The sequence below is a fragment of the Danio aesculapii genome, chromosome 24 (assembly GCF_903798145.1).
Source record: "Danio aesculapii chromosome 24, fDanAes4.1, whole genome shotgun sequence".
NCBI classification, from domain to species: Eukaryota; Metazoa; Chordata; class Actinopteri; order Cypriniformes; family Danionidae; genus Danio; species Danio aesculapii.
The window spans coordinates 18,699,033-18,719,739 of record NC_079458.1 but is presented as its reverse complement, the minus strand read 5'-3'; positions in this window follow the sequence as shown (position 1 = coordinate 18,719,739).

Below are 20,707 nucleotides of genomic sequence, written 5' to 3'. Positions count from 1 at the left end.
GGCCATTCTCCTCTGACCTCTGGCATCAACAAAAAAACTGCTTACCTCCATACTATACAGTACGCTAAAATCAGTATGCGAGCTGATCCGCTTCAAGGTTTGTCATGTTGTGCGTTCACAGATGCTCTTCTACAATCCTTCAGTTGTAACCAGTGGTTATTTGAGTTACTGTTGCCTTTCTATCAGTTCAAACCAGTCTGGCCATTCTCCTCTGACCTCTGGCATCAACAAAGCATTTGCACCCATAGAACTGCCGCTCACTAGATGTTTTCTCTTTTTCACACCATTCTCTATAAACCCTAGAGATGGTTGTGCATGAAGATCAGCAGTTTCTGAAATACTCAGACCAGCCAGTCTGGCACCATCAACCATGCCAAGTTCAAAGTCACTTAAATCACCTTTCTTCCCTATTCTGATGGTCGGTTTGAACTGCAGCAGATCATCTTGACCGAGGCTGCGTCCGAAACTGCTTACCTCCATACTATACAGTACGCTAAAATCAGTATGCGAGCTGGGTAGTATGCCCGAATTCACAGAACTCGAAAATCAGTATGCGAGAACAATCAGGATGACTTACTAAGTCCGGCGAGATTCTGAAGTGCCCATCCCATGCATGCTGCGCTATCCCATGATGCCCCACGAGATAATTTATGAATGGGAGTGAAACAATGCAACTGACGCAGGTAGGTCACGTGACCATGACAAAATGGCAGATGTAGTACGTCCGAATTCCATTCATACTTCTTACATTCATACTGTATAGAACGTACTTTTCTAACGGCCGAGTAGTACATTTAAATTCAAATGCAGTACCTACTGAGTAGTAGGTGGTTTCAGACGCAGCCCATGTCTACATGCCTAAATGCTTTGAGCTGCTGTCATGTAATTGGCTGATTGGAAATTTGCGTTAATGAGCAGTTGGACAGGTGTACCTAATTGAGTGGCCAGTGAGTGTATATAGTTCTGGGTCACTAAAGACCCGAATATGTAATAATAATTGACAAACCATTCATGTATTACCATTTGAAATAAATTCCCATTTATTTACCCAAAGCCACTTTTAATTAGTTTTATATAGAGAGTTTAATTATTCAGTCACAAGGAAATTTGAGTCACTTTCTTCAACACAATTTAACTAAGAATTTCAGTCAACTTAAGTAAAGTTGGGAAGTTGGAGTAGGATTGAAGTTTTCACTTTTTAACAACAATTAAAACTGTGTGTGAGTTGAGCGTGTCAGGTTTTTAAGCGCACAGCAGGGGTTTGTTCTGTTCCAGCAGATGCAGTAGGTGTTCTATATGGCAGGTCAGACTCCCATCTCCTTTTCTCGCTTTCCTCATTGATCTAAACCTACTTCTGCTGCCACAGTCAGACAACCAATACAAAAGCTGAAACAAAATAAGCCATTAAAATTCAAGACCCAAATATTCACAGAGATACATTTAATCAAAACAATCCCTCATATATTTCACAGTCTGTGCACAAACAGCACTCTTAAATCTCCGACTGGCTTTTCATACTTCACCGAGCACGACGGAGAAACCGGCAGGAATGAAAAAAAAAAACTCCTGTTGCGTCTTTGACTGCGCTTCGCTTTCCGAAGGCTGTACGCTTTGACGTGAAGGATAAACCACAATGTCAACCAATTGGGTTTTGCTTAAAGACCTTCACGATCGATCGACCGGGCGGCAGATGAACGGGGGCCCATTTCAGCAGTTTGCTGTACAAACCGCTCGTTCATTAAAAGATGCTCTTCCTTATTGATTTTAGCTTAAGTAATGAGGAAGCTTATCCAAAAATCTTTAGCATTTGGTCTTAAGTTAAGGAAATCAATGGCGCCATTCCCATATGAACAGCATATTTGAAGTTTATGTGCAAAAGACAAGGCAAATCCAAATTGGATAAATCAATAGGCCTTGTCGATTTAATGTAAAGCTGACCTACGGCTTTTTAGCACTTAAAGTGAGCTGTACATACATGAAGACTAATCACTGATGATGTATTTCTACCATCGGGGCTTTAATTATTAACCCTCACACTGGCCACAAACACGCTGCATCGAAATTTGTTTGACAGCTTTCCTTGTAGTGCTTAATCCTGTTCTGTACACTGCTCGGGAATGTATGTAAGTGATAAGCACATTTGCACTTTTGCGCAGTGTGTACAGAAACAAACGAAACAACTAGTTGTTCATAATGTACAGTTGAAGTCAGAATTATTAGCCCCCCTGTTTATTTTTTTCCCCAATTTCTGTTTAACGGAAAAAAAAATCTTGTCAACACATTTCTAAACATAATAGTTTTAATAACTCATTTCTAATAACAGATTTATTTTATCTTTGCCATGATGACAGTAAATAATATTTGACTATATATTTTTCAAGTAACTTCTATAGAGCTTAAAGTGACATTTAATAGCTTAACTAGGTTACTTTGGTTAACTATGCAGGTTAGGATAAATAGGCAAGTTATTGTATAATGATGGTTTTGTTCTATAGACATTAGAAAAAAAATATAGCTTAAAGGGGCTAATAAATTTGACCTTAAAATGTTTTTTAAAAAAATTTAAAAACGGTTTTTATTCTAGTCAGAATAAAACAAGTAAGACTTTCTCCTGAAGAAAAAATATTATCAGACATACTGTGAAAATTTCCTTGCTCTGTTAAACATAATTTGGGAAATATTTAACAAAGATTCAAAGGGGGCTAATAATTCTGACCGACTGTATTTAAATGCATAACTGTGTCTCTTCTGTATTCACAGTGCAAGAAATCAACACATGAGTTACACCTTTACTCATTAACATTGCCAGATCTTGCTAGAAAACAAGGCAATAATAAACTTTAACCCAAATGCTTTATCATAAATTGATAAGCCACGTATCAAAATATTGCCTGTGATACTTTATTAACTGCATAAACTGGATCACTTTAGATAGAATATAATCGTACTAAATGGGAATGGCAGCACTCAAAGACTGCTGTCTGTAAAGCTGCTAAATAAAACACATTTATGTTGATGTGGTTTAGTTAAAATTACTAACCATAACAAGTCTTTGTATGCAGACATACAGTTGAAGTCAGAATTATTAGCCCCCTTGAGTTATTAGCCCCCGTTTATTTTTTACTCCAATTTCTGTTTACCGAAGAGAAGTTTTTTTTTACACATTTCTAAACATAATAGTTTTAATAACTCATATCTAATAACTGATTTATTTTATCTTTGCCATGATGACAGTAAATAATATTTGACTAGATATTCTTCAAGACACTTCTATACAGCTTAAAGTGACATTTAAAGGTTTAACTAGGTTAATTAGGTTAACTAGGCCGGTTAGGGTAATTAGGCAAGTTATTGTATAATGATGGTTTCTTCTGTTGACTATTGAAAAAATATATATCTTAAAGGGGCTAATAATTTTGTTTTAAATTGTTTTTTTTGTTTTTGTTTTTTAACTAAAAAATTCTAGCCGAAATAAAACAAATAAGACTTTCTCCAGAAGAAAACATATTATCAGACATACTGTGAAAATTTCCTTGCTCTGTTAAACAACATTTGGAATATTTTAAAAAGAAAAAATAAATAAAATGGGGGTGAATAATTTGGACTTCAACTATATAATTTTAGCCGAAAACAAGATACCTAATGTGCAAGAGGGCAAGACATGCTATGTAAACTATACAAAAAGGGATTAGTTACTTAAAAAAATGAGCAATATCTATAATTAAGCATGCAGTTCATTTACATAATAATTTTAAGGCAAAAGGTTTACTTATGTTTTCAAGAAAAGTCAATTAATTGCTTTTTACAGTGTATACACATGGCATAATAATTTAGTAGATTCCCTAAATAAAATGGTTTATAATGTGCACTAGCAATGCTATTATTATTGGGGGGGTTTATTAATATTAATATATGATAACACTTTCTTTTGATGGTCTACTTGAGTATTAACTGTTTGCTTAATATCTGTTGATACTGCTCCTTCAACAGACATTTAACTGACTAGAAGAAACTTTGCAAGTACATGTCAACTAGAAGAATTAGATGGCATGTAGATGCAATGTAACTTAAACTCAACAAACGTACCATCAAAATAAAGTGTGACAGAATATATATGTTTTTTATGTTTATTCATTATTAATAATATTGTATTATATTATTAGCTTTTTATTTAGTGGCTAATTTGAATAAATTCCTACAAAAAAAAAAAAGTATGAAGGGTGCCCCTAAATATACCGTAAAATCATGAGTGGAAAGTGAGCTTTAAAATACCACTTTAACAGGTAAAATATCACGCTCATAAATCTGATACAAATGCACCTCTTCAACACAGTATGCATTTCTTCAGATATAATCTATTTTTCCCGTTTATGCACCTTCCATTAACTTGAAATTGCAAATAAAATTAAAAACAAAATTGCACGCATTCCACATCAGCCCAGAGTGTCAGTTTTCCAGGCAAATCTAGTCTAAATAGTCTTAATTCTGTAACCAAATTCTATGACTAAATTATATGTTGTCGACAGCCCTGATGAAAAGATGACATCATTAATGATGACTGAGACTTTAGCAATTACGTTGGTGAAGAAACTAATATGTGATAAAAATGAAAACAATGGCAAAAAAAACTGATATTGAAAAAAATTACGAAGAAGCAAGGAGCTGCCAGATGACTGTGCAAATCTTCCAATCAGAGATTTTCTGTTAAAAATATCATCTCAGCTCTGAAATTATTTGCTTAAAGAAGATTTTTAGCTGAAACTGTGATGCTTCATAGAACGCAAGTCAGCAGTTACCGACACTTTTGAGAAAACAAACAAACAAACAATAAAAAAACGAATACAGGCAAAACAAATGTAATACATATGGCTACAAAAGTTTAGAGGTTTTATTTATAACAATGTATAACAACCATAAACAATCTGTGTGTTCATATCATCCATGTTTTTTTCCACAGTGTGGATAGAGTGTGTGTGAATGGTTGCCAGATTGCAATAATTAATGACTGATAAAAAGCCACCTGCATCTTGGATGACCTTAGTAACCAAATGGGCACCAAATAGACATCTAACATTGGCGTCAAAAGACGTTTACATGTTTGTCTGTTTTTATGGCAATGTTAGATGTCTATTTGATATCGTATTGACGGCAAAACAGTATAAACATTGCAGGGAAGCAAAATTTGGAATTGAAGCTTTTTTAGATTATTGCAACTTCATTCATTCATTCATTCATTTTCCTTCAGCTTAGTCCCTTTATTAATCAGGGGTCACCACAGTGGAATGAACCACCAACTTATCCAGCATATGTTTTACACCGCAACGGCCCTTCCAGCTGCAACCCAGTACTGGGAAACACTCATTCACACACATACACTACGGCCAATTTAGCTTAATTCAATTCACCTATAGCGCATATCTTTGGACTGTGGTAACCGGAGCACCAGGAGGAAACCCACGCCAACATGGGGAGAACATGCAAACTCCACACAGAAATGCCAACTGGCCCAGCCGGGACTCGAACCAGCGGCTTTCTTGCTGTGAGACGACAGTGCTAACCACTGAGCCACCAGGTCGCCCTAATATCAATTTTCTTATTTTAATATACTTGGTGTCGTTATTTTGGCGGTCAAAAGAGCATTGATGTGCGGATTTCAAATGGGTGTCCAAATTTTGACATCAAATCAGTTTGCACTTTTGACATGTTTTTGATGTCGTTTTGACATCAGGTTGCCTGCTAGAAATATTTATATAATCTTTAAAGATTTATATTAAATGATTTTAATAATAATGTTCACACGTGTTTCTAATATCTGAATTTACGCATGGGCCAAATTGACCCAAAAAAGTATTATTAAATCAAGTTCTTAACGCTCAAACTTTCAACTTAAAGGGGTCAAATTAAAAAAGACAAACAACTCCAATTTGTCCTACTTTTCATACAAGTCGAAAGTTCTTAAAACAAGTCAGACGTTCAAGGTGAAAGCAGACTCGGGGAAATCTAATCCTTCTATAAAGCTCATACTGGCATTAGCATTAAAGTGTGAATCTTGCTAAAGCTGGAGGAGGAGAAATGTGTAGGAACGTGTAGGTATAAGCTCAAAGTGTGAGGAGCTGCGTATTAAACTCCAGTCACCTTTGGAGTTCTTCTCTGCTCGGAGAGTTCTTTCAAAGTTCAATCAATGGATCTAAGCTAATCTCCACGGCTGACTAGCGTACAGTTTTAAGCAAAGGTCCAGCAGGCGGCGGAGCAGAAATTTGATAACTTTCAGATAGGAAGAACTCATTAAAAAAAGTCCACCGTGTTACAAAACATCAGCATGGGGGAGCCGTATAACACAAACAATCTATTGTACCATCCATAGACATTTCCTATAGGTAAATAATAATGAAACCACTATTTGCTGTGTTAATATTGCCGTATGTATTACAAAATATCCCACCTGACATATAACACAGCTCTCAATTCCACAGATATTGCAGGCAGGAGATTTGCTTTCACTTGTTTCATATATCTATATAAAAAAAAAACAACAGCAGTGCGGGAGGAGAAACAGAGTGAGAGAAAGAAAAGGAAGGCAGAAACAGACTGATGGAGAGCGAGGGCAGAAATGACAACCAAATATAGCAGCAGCTGGAGAAGAGATGCCTGCTGGGGATTCCTTCTCTGATGCCACCGAGCCAAAGGTGAGGTGTATGTTAGTAAAGCTAAGCTGCAGACAACATCTCCCAGAGGTAATTGTTCCGCTCATTAATATTCATTTGAAGCTGATTTCCTTTACATCAGTGACATGTTCTGGCTTTGATGTGCCATATCGCGTGCTTCATTTTTTTCAACTCCCTACATGCCCAAATATTCATAAGCCGTTGTCGCATCTTTAAGGCAAGACGCTGGAGGTGATTTGGGTAAAAAAAGAATTAACTCCTGTAGTAGCTATCGCTATACTGCCCCAGATGGGTGAATACATTAAGCAAACATTTTCTGAATAGCATGTTTTATGAAATTATATGTTTAAATATCATAACGAGGCAATAATTCAATGTGACCCTCGACAACAAAACTAAGCGCAAGCATTAATGTTTGGAAAATAAGATTTAAACATTTACATTAGGGGGACACGGTGGCTCAGTGGTTAGCACTGTCACCTCACAGAAAGAAGGTCACTAGTTCAAGTCCTAGATGGGCCATTTGGCATTTCTGTGTGGAGTTTGCATGTTCTCCCCATGTTGGGGTGGGTTTCCTCCGGGTATAGAATAAATATATATAGAATGAATTGAATAAACTAAATTGGCCGTAGTATGTGTGTGTGCGCATGTGAGTGTGTGTGGGTGTTTCCCAGTACTGGGTTGCAGCTGGAAGCGCATCCGCTGTGTAAAATATATGCTCAATAAGCTGGTGGGTCACCGATGAATAAAGGGACTAAGCCGAAGAAAAATGAATGAATAAATACATTTAGCAGATGCTTCTGTCCAAAGCGACTTTACTGACATCACCTGAATAACAATATCTGACAATATTTGTCCAAGATAAACGTATTTAAAAATCTCAAGGCTTAAAAAATCTAAATGCTGAGCTGATTGCCTTTAAAATTGTCTAAATGAACTAAGCAATGCAATGCAATGATTATTAATCGAAAATTAAGATTCTAAATATTAACAGTGCATCATACATTGCATATACAGAACATCACCAAATGGAACTTCACGGAAGATGATTTTCCTTAATATTCTAATAATTTTGGCATTACAGGAATATTTCAAAAGGGCTATTCCTGCAAAAATATTTGTGCAAATTAAGACTGTTTTTAGTGATTCAGGGTTTTATATTATATGTACACCCTTCACAAATTTACATGTACAATATTTATATCTGCTCCAATATTTGCACAACATCCATAGTGTACTGGTCTGCATTACAGTTTCTTGTCCTGTCTTGTCTGTCCTGTCTTATTTGCACTAAATGTTGCACAAACCGAACTTTGCGCTCTTATTCTTATTTTATTTATTGTTATTTTAGTTTATCTTATTTAATTTTATTTCATTCTCTACATTTTTATAGTAGAGCACAGTCCTGTCAATTTATGATGTTTGATGTAGCACCTTGGTCCAGGAGGAACATTGTTTCAGTTGACTGTGCACTGCACTGTATATTGTTAAAAGGACAATAAAGCCAACTTGAGTTGACTTGAATCTCTCTTTTAATTCATATTTTAATAGGAAGCTATACAATATTTTATCTGTGCATATACATTACATTAGTCAGTACTGAAGACAAACCTGGAGCTTATCTAACAAAATAACTTACGATAATCGTCCAAAAATTAGTAAAGCCAAATTTATATGTTATAGAAAAGTATTACATTTAAATTTAAAAAGCAGGAAAAATCAAGAGATGCAAAAACACTTTTGAAAAATGTAGTTGTAATAATTTTTTTTTGCAATATTTTGCTTGAATTGAATTGTATTATCTTTTAATTTCTAAATATACAATAATGTTTGGTGACTAAAATATTATTTTAATAAATATATCTGTTTAATAAATCTGTTTTTGCCTATATTCACAGAGAAATACATAAAAATATTCATTTTCAAAATGGTGCACTTAATTATGCTGAGCACTGTATATCCCACTTATATTATCATCCCATTATGTTTTACAGAGCGGATTTTGGGCATCTCTTTTTATCAATTTAGAATTTAAAAATGATGACAAACACATTGTAATTACTGTAAAAAATAAATAAATAAATATATATATATATATATATATATATATATATATATATATATATATATATATATATATATATATATATATATATATATATATATATATATATATATATATATATATATATTCCAATTTTAGTCAAATAAAATGTTGACTATAATCAGGCAAATTACATATGAACATTTCTCTGTAAAAAACCTTCAGAATGTAGATATGATCGAAAAATGTTTATGTAAGTAGTGCTGTGTTATCAAATATTTACTGTAATTTAAATATACAATAACAGTATTACTCTTTACAATTACTCTTTCCCCCCTCATACACCACCACACTCTCCTCATAACTTACTGTATACTCCCCATAATCACTGCACTATTTAATATTTGCACATTTAAAAATTACACGTTTATGGCACTTCATTGCACTGATTCATTCAATTCATCTTGAATTGTACATTCCCACTGTACATATACTGTACATTTGTAATTATGTTCATATGAAGAGTTCAGATGCAAAACCCTAAGTGCCATCTGAGATTTTCTTCTAATATTACCATTTTTCTAAGGCTTCTATGTCTTTGTTTAGTAATTTCCCTTTTATGGTAAATAATGAGTAACTTTAATCTCTTTCACCATGAAATAACTGAACATAAACATAAGAGGCTTGTACAAATGCTCATTGTAGAAACAAATTACAGATGGCACTTCATATCTATCTGCACACTTCTCATTATTAATAGCAACCTGTACATATATTCATCTATTGTAAATCTGTTCATAGTTAACACAACCTGTATATAATGTTCATAGTTCATCCATCTGTAAATATCACTATAGTTTTTCTATAGTTGCACTTTATAACTTATGCCTATATCCTGCACTTGCTGCTATTGCACTCCTGGTTAGAGATAAACTGCATTTCGCTGCCTGTACATGTGTGATGCCAATAAAGTTGAATCTAATATACAGACATACTGATAAGATGAACAAAAGGGTACTTAAAAGGTGTATTTGCTTACAATAGAATAAATAAGCACTTTATGAAAAGCCCAAAATCGTCATGTGCATGAACAAACAGTGTTTTTGCCTATAGAGTGAGCACCGGATTTGCTCAGTTTGTCTGTGTTTCTCTTCTCCCCATTTTGTTGTCTGGTCAGGCAGTGTTTTCCATTTAGCAGGGATGGTTTAATCACGCGTTAAAAATGACAGGCTCCTCTGTTGGCCAAGCATGACATTTCAATTGTGCAGCCAATAAAAGTCCTACATGAAGAGGCTGAGATGATGGACTCGCCGCAAAGCCTGGAGGATCCAGGTTACCATGGTGAAGCACCTTTTCCATGTGTGCAAGGTCAAGACGCTGAGGCTCCTTTTACTGGCAATATTGGAGAATTCTAATTTTGATTACTGTTCTGGGAGATGGCATAATACCAGCATAATGAATCAAGACTAAAATATTTTTATAATTAATAAACTGAATATCAATAATATAAGAAGTGGAATGTAAATCATTTAAAATAATATAACAATTAAATTACATTATTGATAACAAATGTTAAATATAGAAAGAGTAATTTAATATGTGATTTTTCTACATTGTTATATTTTAAAATAGTAATTATCTATATTATTTAGCAATTATGTATTAAATAATTGACATGCATCCAATAATTGAGCTCATCTCTTTTATATTTTTATCACAATTTCTGTTTAAAGGAGACATTTTTTCAGCACATTTCTGAAAGTAATTGCTTTAATAACTAAATAACTGATTTGTTTTTGCCACAATGACGGTACATAATATTTTACTAGATATTTTTCAAGATACTAGTATTCAGCTTAAAGTGCAATTCAAAGGCTTAACTGGATTAATTAGGTTAGTTAGGCTTAGGGTAAATAGGCAAGTTATTGTATAACGATGGTTTGTTCTGTAGACTATCAAAAATAACTTATTTTAATATTGAGTTTAAAATGGTTTTAAGAAAAATAAGAAGCTGCTTTTATTCTACCTGAGCTAAAAAAAAAGACTTATTTAAATAAGAAAACATATTAGAAGAAATACTGTGGTGAAGAGCTAATAATTTTGACTTCAACTGTATATATATATATATATATATATATACACTCACTGGCCACTTTATTAGGTACACCTGTCCAACTGCACGTTAATGCAAATTTCTAATCAGCCAATCACATGGCAGCAACTCAATGCATTTAAGGAATATAGACATGGTCAAGATGATCTGCTGCAGTTCAAACCGAGCATCTGAATGGGGAAGAAATGTGATTTAAGTGACTTTGAACGTGGCATGGTTGTTGGTGACAGATGGGCTGGTCTGAGAGTTTCAGAAACTGCTGATCTACTGGCATTTTTATGCACAACCATCTCTAGGGTTTACAGAGAATGGTGCGAAAAAGAGAAAATATCCAGTGAGCGGCAGTTCTGTGGGTGCAAATGCCTTTTTGATGCCAGAGGTCAGAGGAGAATGGCCAGACTGGTTCAAGCTGATAGAAAGGCAACAGTAACTCAAATAACCACTGGTTACAACCGAGGTATGCAAAAGAGCATCTCTGAGCAGGTCCAACCTTAAGCTGGATGGGCTACAGCAGCAGAAGAACACACTGGGTGCCACTCCAGTCAGCTAAGAACAGGAAACTGAGGCTACAATTCAAACAGCCTCACCAAAATTGGACAATAAAAGATTGGAAAAACTTTGTCTGGTCTGATGATTCTCGATTTCTGCTGCGACATTCGGATAGTAGGGTCAGAATTTGGCATCCACAACATGAAAGCATGGATCCATCCTGCTTTCTATTCATGGTTCAGGCTGGTGGTGGTGTAATGGTGTGGGTGGATATTTTCTTGGCACACTTTGGGCCCATTAGTACCAATTGAGCATTGTGTCAACACGACAACCTACTTGACGCCATGTCCTTCCCTTTATGACCTCAGTGTATCCATCTTCTGATTGCTACATCATGGAGGATAACGCACCATGTCATAAAGCGCGAATCATCTCAGACTGATTTCTTGAAAATGACAATGAGTTCACTGTACTCAAATGGTCTCCACCAGAACTCAATCCAGTAGAGCACCTTTGAGATGTGGTGAAACGGGAGATTCGCATCATGGATGTGCAGCTGACAAATCTGCAGCAACTGCGTGATGCTATCACGTCAATATGGACCAAAATCTCGGAGGAATATTTCCAGTACTTTGTTGAATCTATGCCACAAAGGATTAAGGCAGTTCTGAAGGCAAATGTGGGTACAACCCAGTACTAGTAGGGTGTACCTAATAAAGTGGCCGGTCAGTGTTAATAGACGTATAAAAAATGTATACATAAAAATGTGAAATTGAAAAAAAAAAATGTATACATTCCACAACAGTCCTCAATTACAAATTAAACTATTTGACAATGTACTCAAATATTTTTGTTTTTAAGACTAACAGGAGTTCATATGCTCAATGTCACAAACTCACTTGGCCTAGAAAATATTTAAAAGTATTTCTTATTCACTTTGCCAGATACTATTTCCTCTTATACATGTATAAAAAGCATCTCTCACCATCAAAATATCATTCATCCTGAGAACTGAAAACCCACTTCTTCAAAATCCTAAACTACTTAGGTACGTATTCAATTTCACTTTAAAAGTGTTTGATATGCCATAGAGGAGGAAAAAAGAAAAGCTTTCTGGGTTTTGATTTTTTGGGGGTTTGGAGATGTGGTTATAAAATATTCAGGACAGATACGCAGCAACAGATACCAGCTGTCATGTGTACGCCAGCGAATGTTATGACAAGAGTTTTAAAACATTTATGTGCACAGTACAGTGTATAAAAGACTCATTAGGTCCAAGGGAACAGGCCATCTCTGTCTGCTAAGTACAGTTACCAAACTAACAGAGAAAATCAAGATGCATCAAGAACACAAGCCAAAAGAAAAACAACAAAGAAGAGACATGTTCATCTCTGACTGAAACATTCACCTCTGCTTGTTCAAAATGAAAGGTGTAGCATTATATGGCATCGTTAATTCTAATAACATAAAACTTAAATTTGCTGTTCCTATATCTCTATTATATACAGCGGGGAAAATAAGTCTTGAATGTGTCATGTTTTTTCCTGGAAATAATATTTCTAAAGGAGCTGAACAGAACCAGATTTTGGTAAAAACAAACAAAAAAAATAAATCTAAACTAAACAAATCTGAGAAATTAGTTCTAATAACAATGAAATGACACAGGGATAAAGTCCTGAACTACTGAAACATATTTAATGCTTTATATAAAAGGCTTTTTTGGTGATTGCAGTTTAAAGACACCTCTCATATGGGGAATGAAGTCACATGAATTGCTCAGGTGTGGGTTTTTCACAGACTTCAACAGAGTGTACAAATCTTGAAGGTTCTCGTCTATCAAATCGGATCTTTATTTTGTATTTTCTATTGGACTCACATCAGGTGATTGGCTGGGCCATTATACAGCTTGATTTTCTTTCACTGAAAGCATTAGAGTTTCCTTAGCTGTTTTTGTGTCATTGTCTTGTTGAAATGTCCACCCTGGTTTCATCTTCATCATCCTATAAATGTAGACGTTGGACTGAAGCAGCTAATACTATATTCCAATGACGGAGGGCAGAGGGTTGCTGAAGAACTACTGAGAGATTTCAGCTGCTGTCTGGGCTTTCACTACCTTTCTACACCTCCCTTTCTTCATGTGTTCAATACTTTTTCTCTGCATCATTTCATTTTATTACACATAACTTAATTTGTAAACTAATTAGTTAGATTTGTTTTCTTTTTATATATGGGTTCTTTGGTTGTTACCAACATCCGGGGAAAATTTTAAGACAAAATAAACTACAAATTACAGCAGCCACAAAAGTATCAAAATAAAATACTGTATTTTAAAAATACTACAAAATACTTATGCAAGGGTGCATAACATTTCCTCGCAAACTTTCAATCAATAGGCATATTTGATCAATCCCTTCATCATTAAACTGACTTTCTCTTTCATTTTATCATATATTTTGTACAAATTTCATACAGAAAGTCCTATCTTCAAGATGATCTCTTTATGTAAAAACAATGTAATGCAGATAATGAGTTGAAATATAGTACTATATCGCTTCATTGTGTTTCCATCCATTGCTTGGCCAGTGAAATCTCTTAACAGAAATCTCTTATGTTTTAAAGAGGTGATATATGAAGAGGTTATTTTATTTATTTACCTATATTCAGTACTCAATGTAAAAAATGATTTCTGAAAACTACTAAAATCTCGTTTTAGTTATTTCCATAAAATCTTTGCATATTGAACAAAACATGATATGTCTAAAAATGGAGTTGTCTGTTTTTGCAAATAAACTCTTTATACACATCCTGCTGCTGTGTAACAGGAGTCTGGAGTTTTTGGCCAGTCTGTATTGACTGGAGTTTCTCATATACTGTATTGTGCCATTTTGACATCTCTCCATCAACTGTACACCGCATCAGCAGATCATCTACTGGCATTTGAAACGGCCAATGAAGTATTGTCGGAATCGCCACGGTTTAACTTATTAATCTGTTGTTTGTCTTATTTGGTATCTACATCAGCAATCCATCCAAAACTACTATTATTTGTACAAGATGTTTTCTGTTCTTCTTTAACTGGAAGAGTCCCAGATGGCTCCATTAGAAAAAAACAGTCCAGTTTTTAGGTATTTTATTATTCTTAACATCCTGTACATTTCCACCTGCAGCACCGAGACTGAGAATGATTTTGTGCTGATGGCTCCACATCCTGTTCTTAAGGACTAATATTTCATTCCATCTAATTTCTTAAGCAAAGATGCTGATGCCAAATCGTACACTATACTGGCATTACTCGTCTTAGCATTGTGCAGTATACTTTTTTCCATGATTGTTGACTTTTCTTGCCATTTGTCTGTTATTTTCTTTATGTGTTGCATAATTTCCATGCATACTCCAAGCATTGACCACCTTCTTCATAAATTTTCTGTTCTGATCTCAAGCCTAGGCAAATAACTGAGAAAGCATTAATCAGAGGCCAGATTTTTAGGATGTCATCACGTAGACTTCTTACAAAGTATTTTACAGTATTTTAAAATACTAAAATACAAGACACCTAAGTATTTTGATACAAAACATTAACTAATTTTCACAAACCCCATAAAATACAAATTACAAAATACTATTTTGTATTTGAAATACGTATTTGAAATGCATGTATCAGAAATACTGCCCATCTCTGATGGAGAGAACATGCAAACTCCACACAGAAATGCCAACTGGCCCTGCCGGGACTCAAACCAGCGACCTTTTTGCTGTGAGGCAACAGCGCTAACCACTTAGCCACATTGCCACCCAATATTGACATTTATGTTGAAAATAATTATTATTAATAAATAAATAATTAAAAATGAAAACTCTTTTTGGACACTAAATTCCTAACAGGTAAAGCGCAACTAAAATAACTTAGTATAGTGAAAATAAAAATATATACAAATAAAAACCATTCTCAAACCATTAATTAAATTAAGATCGTCCCAATGTCACTAAAATAGCACTGTTCTGCAAGCATTCAAATGTAGCCCGCATGTTTTCAGAGTCAGCTTGAAATAAATCACTGAGCGACCCGTATAATCCGATCAAAGGAAGACATTAGACTCGTTAGGAGAGTAAATCATTCAGACTAATGTACATCTCCAGAACACTACTTTATCTTCCGCCGAGATATGACGACATTTAAAGTCAATCTATTATCTCCCCTTTACCTTCCATTCCCAACCACCCCAAAAAAAAAAAAAAAACTACCACCCACTTCTATCCGGACGGCAACTATTTTGCAATTCTGATAGGATGGACTGTAATTAGAGAGCGGATCATTTTACACAATCAGACAAGGGCACAGGACTGGTGAATCAGCGAATCTGATAAATTATCTTTTCATGGCAATGTACTCCCATTAGGCGCAGTGTGTTGGTGTGCTTTTTTAGAGTCTGATGCAAAGACCCCGAGCTCAATTCAAAGCACACTTTCCCATTAGTGAGCGTAATGGACACTTCTTATGCAAAGTGGTCGTGAGTGAGGACGCGACGGCAGAAATGGGATTAAATCTTGCTAACTCTTCAAGATTTAACGGAGGAAGCGCAGCGGGACAGAAGCGTAACTCTCTTATTTTCCATCCAAGAGAACAACAGTGTTTTTGAAAGGCGTCACCTAATCACTCTGTGTCTTCTTAAAGGGCCTCAGGGAACATGCTTACCTCCACTAATATGCTCTAATGACTTTCAACTAACTTTCATTTCTGCTGCTTTGCATTTTACTGTCCTGAGGAATTTCAGAGGAGAGGATTCTATCATGATGGAGAGAAAGACAGTTTAGCAGCCACAGGTCTGGAGATGAGGAAGGATTATTCGGTTTAATCGAGAGTTGTCAGATCAGTTCAGATATTTCAGAGAAAACGCGAGATAAAATGATGGGCTGTTTCAACCCAATGTAGGCCAAATATAGACAAACCCAACTGTTGGGTTAAATTTTTTTATAAAAAATTGGTGACTTTATTTTAAGGTATAATTATTGCTAATAATAATTGAATAACTAAATCTTCTGGCGAACGATTGATGTGACTTTTCAGTTTCATAAGGGACATTTTACAGGAACAATAATGTAGATTTTTATTTAGTTTTACAAAAAAACATATATAAATAGCGCTATTCAGCCTAGCCTGCTTTACTGAGGTGAAGTTGGTTTTATATTGACATTGGTTTATTTTTGAACATTGACAACCTGTGATGTGGTGCCTGTTTTGTTTACAGTTTTAATCTTAATATTCAGTCTGAAATAGCATGAAAGTATGGCTTAGTAATAAGTGTAATTCCTGCAGCCCGCTTTAGGATAAAGTGTGTGAGAGAGTGAGACTGATGAGAAAGTGATGACAAGTTTTGCTTGCTAACTACACAACTGAAAACGTGCTAGATATAATACAGTTTTTCATTCAGAAGTGTAGCATTATAAAGTACTATAAAGATCTCTGTCTTCTTTAATGTGCGCGCTTGAGATTTCAGGAGGCGTGGCTTTGGACGACAAGGGATGGTTAGCATTTAGGCAGATCACCTACTGCACTTTTAATACCTAAACTAAAGTGTTACCAAAATTTTTAAGGCCAATATTTGGGTTTGTCCAACATTTTTTCAATAAAAACATACTAAATAAATACTGAAGTCAAAAACATTACTCTAACATTACAACAACAAAAAACATAAAAACTTCATACTACAAACATACACTATAATAAAATACAGATTTTAACCCATATTTGGGTCAAATTAAACAAACCTAATTGTTGGGTTATTTTTAGGGTGAAAATGTAACCTAACAGCTGGGTTTGCCCACATCTAACCCAAAATTAGGTTGAAACAACCCAGAACATTTTAGTGGGGAAAAACATGCAAGATAAATATTGAAGACAAAAAAAAAAATAATTGCAAATATGTACTCTTAAAAAATGCTCAGTTATTCCTAGCCAAATCTGAGACACAAATGGACAAATCCAATCCCACAATTACCAATGTAATAAAATGTGTTCATGTGTTTCCTGATTTTGAGCTGAAACAGCTTACTTCAGTTCAATTCAATTCATGTTTATTTCTATTGCGCTTTTACAATGTAGATTGTGTCAAAGCAGCTTAATATAGAAGTTCTAGTAAATTGAAAATGTGCCAGTCCAAAACTTAACTTTAGCTTAGCATTTTTAAGAGCAATATTCTGTAAAAACATATATTATTTTATTGATCTGGTGTGATTTAATAATAAAAAAATAAGTAAATTCCAATATCTAAAAAAAAGGAAGAATATGTATAGAATAAATTGTGGTTACTGATTTTAGTAGGGTTTTCACCTTCAATGTGATAAAATAAAATAAAATAAAATAAAATAAAATAAAATAAAATAAAATAAAATAAAATAAAATAAAATAAAATAAAATAAAATAAAAAATAAATAAATAAATAAAAAATAAAATAAAACAAAATAAAATGTAAAAAAAGTCAAATAAATAAAATAAATAAATAAATAAATAAAAAGGCAAAAAAAAACAGTGTATAACAAAAAAACCAAACCAATTTCCAAATGTGTTTAATTGGGAAACCTCAAAGCTGTAAACGCAGTAAAACATGTCATATGTTTTGTCTACAGTATTCACAGTGTGTCACAACAAATTACACATTTGGCACGAACCACGAAGACGAGTTCCTGTAAGACATAAATCTCAGTCTTCATCGCCCTCAATCCCACTGTCTCTTTAAGCAGATGCCTGTGGTTCTTACACCACATTTCATGTGTCGTATAGAGGAACATACAGAGGACTGTGCTTTCTCCACCTCAATAAGCAACAAAAGCATCTTGTCTCAGTCCCACATTCATAAAAAATGTCAAAAAAAACTGTGGTTTTGTTAAAAAACGGCTCTACATTTTGCTTTCTGGCTGCTTTTTTTAGCAAAACACTGACTCTTTCATACACTCAGATGCAATAACAATCACTGTGCAAAACGAAAGGAAATAAATCGCACAATTAGAGGCCATTTAGCCTTAATGTGTACATAAACACAGGCCACTTCAGCCATATTAAATAACCACAGGCCGTTCATCCTCACCATGTACACCTTACTCAACAGTTCTGCCACTCTGTCAAAACAGAAACGGCTGAAAGAAAAACACAGAAAAATGTAAACGCTTGTGGCTAAACGTGTGCTGCAACAAAAATCCAGAGACAGCGAAACAACACACGCATTAAAGCTGCATTACTCGGAAGAAGAAGCTGGTGTTGATTACGTGAAAGAATAAATACAGTAAATTTGAGAAAGCAGCTAGTTACAGTGTAAAAAAATGTGTAAATCATTCTGTGATTCCTTTATTTACATTTTCTTTTCTTCCTTTGAATTGCATTATAGGATCTTTATCTTTGGTCTAATAAATTCTGATGTTGAAAAGTTTGAATAGGTAACTTTTATTGACATTTTTAGTTTGAACTGATGTTGGGTTGGTGTTGCTACGGAATAATACCCTGCACTAAACTACTAGTACTTATTTCTGTAATGTTGCTGACGTATTTGTCACATTGTTAAATTGCAGAGCTGAATTTGCAACATCAAAAGTCAAAAGATCAAAGATAAAGGTCCAATAAAACAATTCATAACTGTTAAAACAAAACAAAAACACCTGTTAATGACAAAATATGAAAGCTGTTAATTAATGAATACATTTTACAGTTAGTGTAATATAATATAAATAATATACAAGTGCTGTTAAATGATAAACTGCAATTGTAAAATCAAATTTCAAAAAATTACATAACATGTGTGTACAAACAAGCATTGAATACAAATATTTGCAATACTAAAACAATTACATACAGTTGAAGTCAGAATTATTAAGATCCCTGAATTATTAGCCCCCCTGTTTATTTTTTAACGAAGTGAAGATTTTTTATAATCATTTCTAATCATAATAGTTTTAATAAATTATTTCTAATAACTAATAATTTATTTTATCTTTGCCATGATGACAGTAAATAATATTTGACTAGATATTTATTAAAACACTTCTATACAGCTGAAAGTGACATTTAAAGGCTTAACTAGGTTAATTAGGTTAACTAGGCAGGTCAGCGTAATTAGGCAAGTTATTGTATAACGATGGTTTGTTCTGCAGACAATCAAAAAAAATATATAGCTTATAGCTTAAAGGGGCTAATAATATGGACCTTAAAATGGTGTTAAAAAATTAAAAACTGCTTTTATTCTAACTTAAATAAAACAAATAAGACTTTCTCCGGAAGAAAAAAATATTATCAGACATACTGTGAAAATGTCTTTGCTCTGTTAAACAGCATTTGGGAAATATTTATTTTTTAAAAAAGAAGAAGAAAAAAAATCAAAGGGGGGCTAATAATTCTGACTTGAACTGTATTTATTTATATTAATATACCACTTGTATAAGGTAAAACTATACAGTTGAAGTCAGAATTAGTAAGTGCTGTCAAATGATAATCCGCAATTCCAAAGCCAAATTTTAAAAAAGTTAAATTTACAAAACGTGTGTACTATGCATATTATATACAAACATGCATTAAATACAAACATTTGCAATATCAAAACAATTACATATATTTATTTATATTAATATATAACTTGTAGTAGATATAAAAAATATATAAATATAAATAAACATTTTCTCAATAATATATATGCTTGTGTGTATGGATATGCAAATAATATATATGCAGTACATTCACACATTATGTTTATTTATACATTATGTAAATAAAAAAATATGAGTACACACATATTATGGAAAAACAAACGTCTTTAATATTATGGATGTGATTAATCACAGTTAAATGTTTGACAGCACTAATTTCTATTTATTTTATATCTGATATCACAGAACTTTCTTTTTCTGAATGAAGACAAAACACAATGTATTGCGTTTGGCAACTTAAGCCTGCCTAATGAGTTACCCTCAAATTATCTTAGCTTTTCCCCACATTTTAGCCATTTAGTTAAAAATTTGGGAGTGAATTTGGACAGTAGTTTAAATTTAAAATTAGTTTAGTTTAGTTTAGTAAAATTAGTAGTTTAAGTTTAAAATGCTGCTGCTCGCATGCTGACAAATAGTTGCAAACGTGAGTACACCACACCTGTCCTTTACTCTCTTTACTGGCTCCCTGTTAAATTCAGAATTGATTTTAAACTACTGTTGTTTGTTTTTAATTCAGTTAATGGTCTTGCACCTTCATATTTATGTGAGATTTTAAAGGTTTACAAACCGAACAGGGTCCTACGATCAACAGGCCAGTTCTTGCTGGAGGTCCCCAGATCCGGGTATAAACAATGGGGTGATCGTTCATATTCAGTGGCAGGTCCAAAACTGTGGAATATCCTCCCTGTAGAACTTCGCATCAACACA